Genomic DNA, 10860 nt, shown 5'->3' on the forward strand with positions numbered 1-10860 from the left:
GAGAATGATGGTGGAATGATGGTAGAAGGCCAATGCTTCTAGCGAAAATGGTGGTGTCAGTATTTTTCACAGAATCAAAAAGAAAAGTAGATTTTTTTTGTTTTGAAATTAATTTTTTTTAAGGAAGTGGTAGAATGACTTATCGAGAAGCAGAGAAGTCATATATTTGTACTTTTTCAAAAAGCTGTAAATTAACTTTTCGAAAGTTAAAAGCTTTCACACAGATTCTGGCTTTTCATAATTCAAAAAAAAAAGTAGCTTCTATTACTTCCCCCAGTTAATCTACTTAATATATTAAAACTGGGTTTTCATAATTTTTAATCTACTTAATATATTAAAACTGGGTTTTCCCCCAGTTAATAAAGGTGACATGTCGATCTCTCGTGAGTCCGTTTTCCCTCCAAAATGCATGAAATTTTCCATCTATTCTAAATTATTTTATAAAAAATATCTTTATTATAATTATATTATAATTATACCAATTTAGGAACATATCTTCATTATAATTATATAAAATCAATATTTAATGCACTATTAAACTACTTTTCAATTATCAATTAAAAATATTTTTAATAATTTTAATAATAATAATAATAATAACAACAACAATAATAATAATAATATATGATAATGATACGATAATGACACCAGTAGTCGTGGTAATCATGATAAGAATATTTGATTCTAATAATAAAATGATAAAATCTTATATCATTAATAATGCACATTAATTTTAAATATTTTTAGTTATTTTAATTATATTAATTATAAAAATATTAATATAATTTTAATTCTTATTCATTATTCAATAATAATAATAATAATAATAAATTGTAATAATAAAATTAAAATTATCACGTGGGTAAAGTAACAACTTAAAATTATAATAATTTATCACGGGTAATCATAAAAATTATAATAGGGTTATGTAAAATTATTTTTAGCATTAGCATATAATAATTGTACAAGTTATTTTTTTATTACTTTAACCCGTTATAATTTTATTTTTTTTTATGATATTTATTTCAAACATTTTAAGTTATTATACCGTCCATGATAATATATCTCTATCCCCTTTCTATTTCAATCGATGTATATTAGGTATAATATTCTTATTTATTGTCTGAGATTTCTCTGATTATGATAGAAGATAATGATTCAAATTATGATATGATAAAATTATATAATTTTAACAAAATTAATATATGATGCATAATTACTGTATATAATAAAAAATTACCTTAATAATAAATAATTGACATATTTATTTTTGTTTTACTAAAGTCTATATATAATGTTTTTCTATGATACATGAATCTAAATTTGAGAGTTAATTCATAATTTTATATTTTTTTTACTACTTCATAGAATAAGAATGTATTCTTCATTTTTTATTGAAGTTGATCTTTTTAAGGTACAATTTATAATTTTTTATAATATTTTTCATATACTCATTCTATTATATTATTCTTTTAATAATTTATTAATTGTTGTTACTCTAAGTTATTTTTATCGTCTAATGTTTCAGTTCGATTGTCTTTTGCCACAATTGTTTATAATTGTACATTAAAATAAAACTTCTTACGTAGATATAGTGTGCTATTCGAAAACATATATTCAGAGACAGAAGGTGTCTCAGTTTACAGTTTTGGAGTCATCCAAATCGAATTGGAATTTAGTCTTTTAAGAATAATTTCTTTGCTTCTGTTGAATCTGTATTTAGAATGTATCATGCTCTAATTGCTATGCAGAGAGGTCAATAACCTCATCTAATAACTCCCATGAAGGATGTTGTTTGGAGTGGCACAAACGTGGAAGTCAGAAACAAAACTAAATTGGTAAGATCATTTTTCAAACACGATATGGAAGAACTCCTTTGTGGACACAGCCAAAATCATCTTGATCAAGAAAATTTGGGCCAAAAAACCCATTTGTTGCCATTACTAGCTCATCATATATAAAAGTAATCTATGACAGATAACAAATGTTGATATAAATGTATTTTTACAAAATTAATTACGATTAAAATTAGTATATTACTTAATATATTAAAATTGGATTTTTCCCTAATTAATGGAAGTGAGGTGTCGATTTCTCATAAATCCATTCTTTCGTTAAAATTGATACACTGTTTTCTCTTCTAAATTTATTTTATAAAAATATCTTTATTATAATTATACTATAATTAGCAGTTAAGTAATAATGCATAATTATACTAATTTAGAAAAATATTTTTATTTTTAGAAAGTACTATTTTTATGTAATGAAAGCACTATGCTTTCTTTTAAAATTATTTTTAAAAAATATCTTTATTATAATTATATTACAATTAGCATTTAACGAATAATCCATGATTATACTAATTTAGGAAAATATCTTTATTATAATGATATAAAATAATCTACTTAATATATTAAAATTAGATCTTCCTCCAACTAATGAAAGTAAGGTGTCAATTACTCATGAATTTATTTTCTTTTCAAAATAAAAACACTATTTTCTCTTCTAAATTTATTTTAAAAAATATCTTTATTAGAATTATATTGCAATTAACATTTAATGAATAATGCATAAGTATACTAATTTAGAAAAATATCTTAATTATAATTATATAAAAAATTAAACATAAATTTATAATTCTAATTGACATAAATATGATACTAACGTTCATAACGGTAAATTGATATTACAATAATTAATTTCTATAATTATTTTTTTTACTACTAATGACTATATATAATGTTTCTTTGTGGTTAGTGAGTCTAAATCTAAGAGTCAAAGTAATCTTTTTTTTTTTCTAATCTGTTATTTTTCTTTGATTGAGCAATTGTTTCTAAGTAGATTTATAGGTCAAGTTCAAGCCACATCTCCTCCACGTTTTCTATGTTTGTCCGAAAATATTTGAAGTGGAGCATATAATGAGATTGAATTTTCTCAATTTAGGTTCAGTGTTGAAAAATTCGTGTCAACCTTGAAGAGGCAATTCAAATATTGGTACTATATTTAAATTTTCTTCTCTTAAACTTTTTGTATTAAAAATAATTTTATAACATATTGTATTTTTTCAGAAACTACTAGCGTTCTGGTGCATTAATGCAATGCCATTGAGGAGAATAAAAGTCAATTTAGTTTGACAATTTTAACAAGAAGATAGTCTAAATTTGTACGGATTCTAAGTGTTCAATGTTATGATGTTATTTCGGTTGATTGTTACAATAATGACTCTAATCTATACGTAGCTAAGGATTAGAATAGATTAATTATTATTTAAATAATTTAATTCTAATATTGGTATTTGATTAAATTAGTTTTAGAGAAATTTAAATTGTTGTCTCAATTTATATATTATGACTATTCTTTTTGGGAATTTTTTATTTTTAATATTGGAGTGGTAGTGGTGTTTTTCTTAAATGTGGATTTTTGGGGTGTTATACTTAAATGTGGGATCGTTTAACTAGAGAAGCAGAAATCGGACCGACCGATTTGTGAGAGGTACACAAATCGGTGCCAGGAATTTGTGTAGGGTACACAAATCGGTGCCAGGGATTTGTGTTAAAAAAAATTAAAAAATTTTAAGTACAGAAATTGGTGCCAAGGATTTGTGTACTTCCACAGTTTTAAAAAACACAAAAAATTACCATGTTAAAGTATATCACCACTTTTACTTCCATAACAAAAAAAATTAGCCTTCTTTTTGGATGTCATTTTTAAACTTTTTAATATGAAATTTTTTCTTTTTTTATTTTATATATATATAAACAAATATTTAGAATTATTTAATAAAATTAATATATATGTATAGATAAATAAAAAAATTATTATAATTTATGAAAATTATACATACGATGACATTAATAATAAAGAATAAAAAAAATTATCAAATGATGGTAGGCTCAAAAAAATTAATCATGATAAAAAATAATTAATATATGTGATTTAACTTATTTTAGGTATTTAATTATTAAAATATTAGATATTAATTATATCCCGTTTACCGTGTTAAGATTTTAGACATAATCCCAATTTAATTATGGACAATGTCGGAAACAAATATATATATATATATATATAATAAATATAGAGTATAAATAAATTTACTTGACAAATATAATTATTCATAGTATGATATTTTATTACGATAACATATCTTTGTGTATCGGCTCTCTATATAGCAATAATATATATATATTAGTTTATTAATTTTCTATCACATGACATATTTATTATTATATTTTAAATTTAGAGTTTTCTTGATCTAACATTGCGGTGAAAGAATGACAAGCAAAAAAAAAAAAACATGAGAACATTTCAAACATAATTACCGCTAATCTTTTTTTCTTTAGTTTTCAAATATATTATTTATTTAGACTAATAACTAAATTTATTATAACTATAGTACAATTATCTTTAAACTATTGAAATTATTAGTATATTTTTAAAATTATTGACATATTATTAGTATATATAATAAGCAATAGTAAATTTTCTTTCATATTAATCATTTAAAAAATTTATAATTTTGACATAATCTTTATTCTATTTTTTTTTCATACTTAATGACTATTAACTACTAACTACGATCCTATCAATAGTATCACCTATAGTAGATTATACAAAAAGAAAGTATGGAAAATAAAGACAAGAATTATAAGGCTATAGAAAGTCTCATCCAAGTTTGACAAGAGTAAGACGACTTGCATAGAAATAGTTCTAATAGATGATAAGATTAGTTGATTTATTTATTAAATTTTTCAAGTAATGTTAAGTTCAATTTATAAATAGAGTTTAATTTCGATACATTGACAGTGTAAAGTATTTTACACAGTCGTGCAATCACATCCGTTCTTTTGAATGACCATTCATGCGGTCAATGTGAAAGGTATTTATTTTTATTGATGTGTCATTACGTAATTAGATGCACGTGTAAAACTACTTTACACTGTCAGTGCATCAAAATTAAATTCTTATAAATATTTGTAATTCATATTTTAAGTTAATTTTATAAATACACCATTTCACAAGTCAAAGACAATTCTTTTTAATAGCTTTGAAAATGCTAATAGCTTTTATATTTAATTTATTTTGCAGTACGATAAAATTCATTGTTCAATTAAGAATTATTTGACAAAAATATTTGAGAATGAATTGGTAGAAAGGAAGGTCTATGTCTTCTCAAATTTTGAAATTGAGAAATCAAGCGGAATATATCTTCTGACTATACACACGTGCAAAATATCTTTTGAGAAGGAGTCACGTATAGTACATACGATCGATGATCATAAAATTTCGGATAATCATTTTAATTTACTTGCCTATGCTGATATATTAAAACAAACAAATGAACGATTCTACTTATTTGGTACGTAATTAATTTATATTAACCCACACAAAATTATTTTCCTTTTGATTTTAAGTTTTGCTAAAAAATTGTATAATAGCATCGTTTTATCGATAACAAAAATTTTAACAGTTAATTTATGAAAATATTTGAAATTGTATTGTGACTTTTTCTTAAAGATATATCCTTTTATTAATATACTATTGTTAGTTTTATCGTTTAACATAAAATAAATCAGTAAATTCTCTTTATTTTATACACGTACAAAGTTATAATTTCTTATATTATTCACTCATTTGTCCTTAATTTGGTACTTTTAATTCAATTTTTTTTTGTTTAATTAGATGTTATTGGACTCTTGACTGAAAAAGAAAAACTTATATCATGGTCAAAAATAGAGAGAAGTGACCAGTACATTATGATTGATTTTTATGATTTACAGTATGTAAAATTTCAATATTTTAATATGAATATTTCTTTTGGTAATAATTATGTGTGTGGTGCAAAATTTTTTTTCTTTATGTATTGCTATTTACTCTTTTAATTTTTGCTTTTATTCAAAAATGTGAAAAAAATAAGATGTACACTATGAAATCAATTTACATTCCAATTATTTGATCATCTATGTGATCACCAAGCGACCGAATACATAATTTATTCTCTAATTTATAAATATTAATAAAGACATTGGTAAACATATTGGTTTCGCATTTATTATATTTCATTTATTTATGTTATATTTGTAATTATATTATATCTATTTTTATCAATATATTTTTTAAAAAAATATCGTTAGTGTTAGTACATGGTGTATTAAATAAATTAAATGATAGAAACACGTAACTATTTTCTTTTTCAGTTAAAATTCAATAAAATACTGTAATTTAAACTTGCAATATCAAGATATTAATAGTAAAGTGGAGAAAAAAAGAGGGGGAGTGAGTAAAAAACATTTGATCTTGTATAAATAGATGATATTGAAAAAAATAAACTAATTAAATTAATTCATATATTTTGTTATCATATTTATTATTTATTAAATAATTTGATATTTACTTCAATTAAATTAAATAATTAATTATAATTAATCAATTCATATAAATTATAATAAATGGTGAGATTTGAATGTTTAATCAAATTAATTAATTGATATAATTAATTAATTATAATTGATTTGTTTTAACGAATTAAATGAAATAGATCAGTAAACACCTAAAGAGCGTGCCACATCAGTTCCATCATTAAGTGCAAAAATTTTATTTCTATATAATAGAATAGAATAGAATACAGAGATAATAAAGATATTTTCTTAAATTAGTATAATTATAATAAATATATTTTTCTAAAATAAATTTATTTAGAGAAATATAAATTGGTTATTAATAACCAGTGCCTTTATCATATAATTATCATATTATATTATTATTATTATCAATATAATTAAAATGATTAAAAATATTTTTGATTGATAATTGATAAGTAGTTTAATAATGTATTAAATATTAATTTTATATAACTATAATAAAGATATTTTTCTAAATTAGTATAATTATGTATTATTAATTAAATGCTAATTAGAGTATAATTATAATAAAGATATTTTTTATAAAATAAACTTAGAAGAGAAAATAGTGCATTCATCTTGGCGGGAAAATGGATTCATGAAGAATCGACACCTCACTTCCATTGGGAAAAATACAATTTTAGTATATTGAGAAAATAAAAAGAAATAGAAGAGATAGAAGACTACAATAAAATAAATTGAGTGTGAGAATTTTTTTTTTTGTAAATTTCATATCACATCCGTTTCAATAATAATAAATAAAAATACGTCAATTTGATATCTAAGAGAAAATGATGCAATAAAATTATAATACAGTTCTAAAGTAAAAGCTTCAATTAGACCATAACATAATTGCATAACACAAATTGAAAGTAATTTCATACTACAATATACCACACAAACATGTAAATGACTTAAGTTTAAATACGGAATTTTTTGTATGCATACATGATAACACCATGATTTATAAATGCTTCATGGATAATATATCAATATTGCGTTGAATGATGAGCACGGAAGTTGGAGAGTGTGTGATGGTTTGTGTCCACGATAGTTGTCTTCTCGCGATGACGCCTCATAGGAAGAAAAAGAATTGTTGTAAAAGCTACCCAATGAAAGAGTAATTGGTAAACAAATAATATTTTTTTTTAGCATATATGGTCTTTTATAGTGGTAAAATAAAAATGAAAATAATAAAATTTTGTATTTTTATATTAGGAATAGAATTTTATATTTATCCTAATAAAATTAAATAACTAATTAGTTATAATTCATGTATTTAAATAAATAAATAAAATAAATTAAATAAAAATATTTTTAAGAATTAATCAAATCAATTAATTGATAGAAATAATTAGTATAATTGATTTTATTTGATTTATTGAATTCAAAAAAATAAATTAAAAAAATTCATTGAATTAATTAGTTCACATAATTAATTTATTATAATTGATTGGATTTAATGAATTAAAAAAATAAATAGAAAAATATAAGAGACAATAATTTTTTTTAACTAAATTAATCTGTATTTATTGTATTTAATCAGTATAAGTAACAAATCATCTATGTTATTATGTACCTTATAATTTAATAAATTAAAATGATTGATATAATAAATAATAATTAATTGATTGATATAAATTATAATAAACTGTGTGATATTTAAATATTTAACCAAATTAATTAGTTGATATAATTAATTTACTGTAATAAATTGTATTTAATGAGTTATAAAAAAAAATTAAGAAACACACTAAAAAAATGTTACGTTAGCTCTTATCTATCATTAAGTGAAGAAATCCAATTTTTATATAATAGAAAATATATATTCTTATATATGTTATAGAAATATGATTTGATTCTATTAACTTGCCAATTTTTTTTTAATTTGTTACGTATATTAAGTGTAGAATTATAATTTTTCTAAAATAAATTTAAAAGAGAGAATAGTGCTTTTATTTTAGAGAAAAAATAAATTTATAAAAAATTAAAATTATAACACGAAACACCGAAGAATTGTTCTTCCCATTTCTATGTAACTCTATACTAATTTTATCAAGGAATTAAGTTATAAACGTATTAAATATTAATTTTATATAATTATAATAAAGATATTTTTTAAATTAGTATAATAATATATTATTTATTAAATACTAATTGTAATATAATTGTAATATAATTATAATAAAGATATTTTTTTAAAATAAATTTAAAAGAGAGGATAATGTTTTCATTTTGGAGGAAAAATGAATTTATGAGGAATTGATAAATTATGTATATATAGTAAGATGATTGAAAATTGACATACAGCTGATAATTTAATAATATTTAATAATTTTTAATTATTAATTTTATATAAAAACATCTATAATAAATTATACAGGAGATAGTAATTTTTTTAACTAAATTAATATATAATTATTTTATTACATTCAATTAGAATAAATAATAAATCATCTATTTTGTTATGCGTCTTATAAAGTAATGAATTAAAGTAATTGATAATAATTGATTAATATAAATTATAATAAATTATGTGATATTCAAATATCTAATCAAATTAATTAGTTGATATAATTAATTTATCATAATGAATCGAATTTAATGAGTTAAAAGAAATAAATTAAAAAATACTTTCAAAAGCATGCCAGGTCAACTTTAATTATTATTATTATTATTATTATTATTATTATTATTATTATTATTATTATTTGATATCAATATCAATTTTTCACCATTAATGTATGTATCAATTCGTCATTAATTATGCTTGATTAAAAATAATTAAAAAATAATAATTAAAAATATTAATAATTGACAATTAGTATTATACAATTAATATAATAATTTAAAAATTAATATTAATATTTTTATTGATAATTAATTTAATAATGTATTAAATATTAATTTTATATAATTATAATAAAGATATTTTCTTAAATTAGTATAATTATGCATTTTTTATTAAATGTTAATTGTAATATAATTATAATAAAGATATTTTTATAAAATAAATTTAGAAGAGAAAATAGTACATTTATTTTGGAGAAAAAAAACTCACGAGGAGATACTTCACCTTCATTAGTTGAGGAGAAAACTCAGTTTTAGTATATTAAGTAGATAAGTAGATAGAATTTTAATAATGATACACGGGTAATTGAAATAGTTTATATATGGGTTTTCAAGTTATTATTATTATTATTATTATTATTATTATTATTATTATTATTATTATTATTATTGGATAATGAATAAGAATTAGAATTATATCAATATTTTTAAAATCAATATAATTTAAATAACTAAAAATATTTAAAATCAATGTGCTTTATTAATATAATAAGATTTGATCATTTTATGATTAGAATCAAATATTCTTATCATGATTACCACGACTGGTGCAATTATCATATTATTATTATTATTATTATTATTATTATTATTAAAATGATTAAAAGTATTTTTAATTGATCATTGATAAGTAGTTTAACAATGCATTAAATATTGATTTGATATAATTATAATGAAGATATGTTCTTAATTAGTATAATTATAATATAATTATAATAAATATATTTTTTATAAAATAATTTAGAATAGAGAATAGTATATTTATTTTGGAGGGAAAACGGAGTCACGAGGGATCGACACCTCACCTTCATTAGTTGGGGGAAAACCCAGTTTTAGTATATTAAGTAGATGTGCGGGGAAAATTAGTATTTGGAGCCAAATTTAGCGAACACTCAAAATGCTAATTTTTCTTAAGATATCGAACCAAATTTTAGTTTAAAGATAGGTGAAAATGATAGTCTTATGATTAAAGATCCTTTGAGAATGTGGAAGCAAACATAGAAAATAAAGCCAAGTAAACTCAATAAGAATGAGATAGATAGGTATTTGAAAGATAATGTAACCTAAAATTTTAATAGATTTGATATATTGAGATGGTAGAAAAGAAAGATACTCAAGTATTGTGTTCTTTTTTACATGACTAGAGATATATTAGTCATTCATGTTTTTACTATAGTATCTATTTCTATTTTTTGTTTTTTACATGACTAGAGATATATTAGTCATTCATGTTTTTACTATGGTATCTGTTTCTATTGTACCTGTGTTGATAGGTTTATAAGTAATTTTTTTTTAACTTTTAACTTAAGAAAATGTATATTTTTACTATGGTATCTGTTTCTATTGTACCTGTGTTGATAGGTTTATAAGTAATTTTTTTTTAACTTTTAACTTAAGAAAATGTATAGTATTAATGTCTAATACAATTTTCAAAATCAATTTGTAATTTTTTAAAAAGTTATTTAAGTGTTTATAGAGAAGTTAAAAAAAAATAACTTCTCTGGTAATAAAAAACTTTTTATCACATTTCTTTTAAAATAAGCACTTTTAAAACTAAAAAATCAAACACAAAATAACTTATTTATAAGCTACTTTTAATATAAGTATT

The sequence above is a fragment of the Arachis ipaensis genome, chromosome B5, assembly GCF_059453495.1.
Source record: "Arachis ipaensis isolate K30076 ecotype BB chromosome B5, ASM5945349v1, whole genome shotgun sequence".
Classification (NCBI taxonomy): domain Eukaryota; kingdom Viridiplantae; phylum Streptophyta; class Magnoliopsida; order Fabales; family Fabaceae; genus Arachis; species Arachis ipaensis.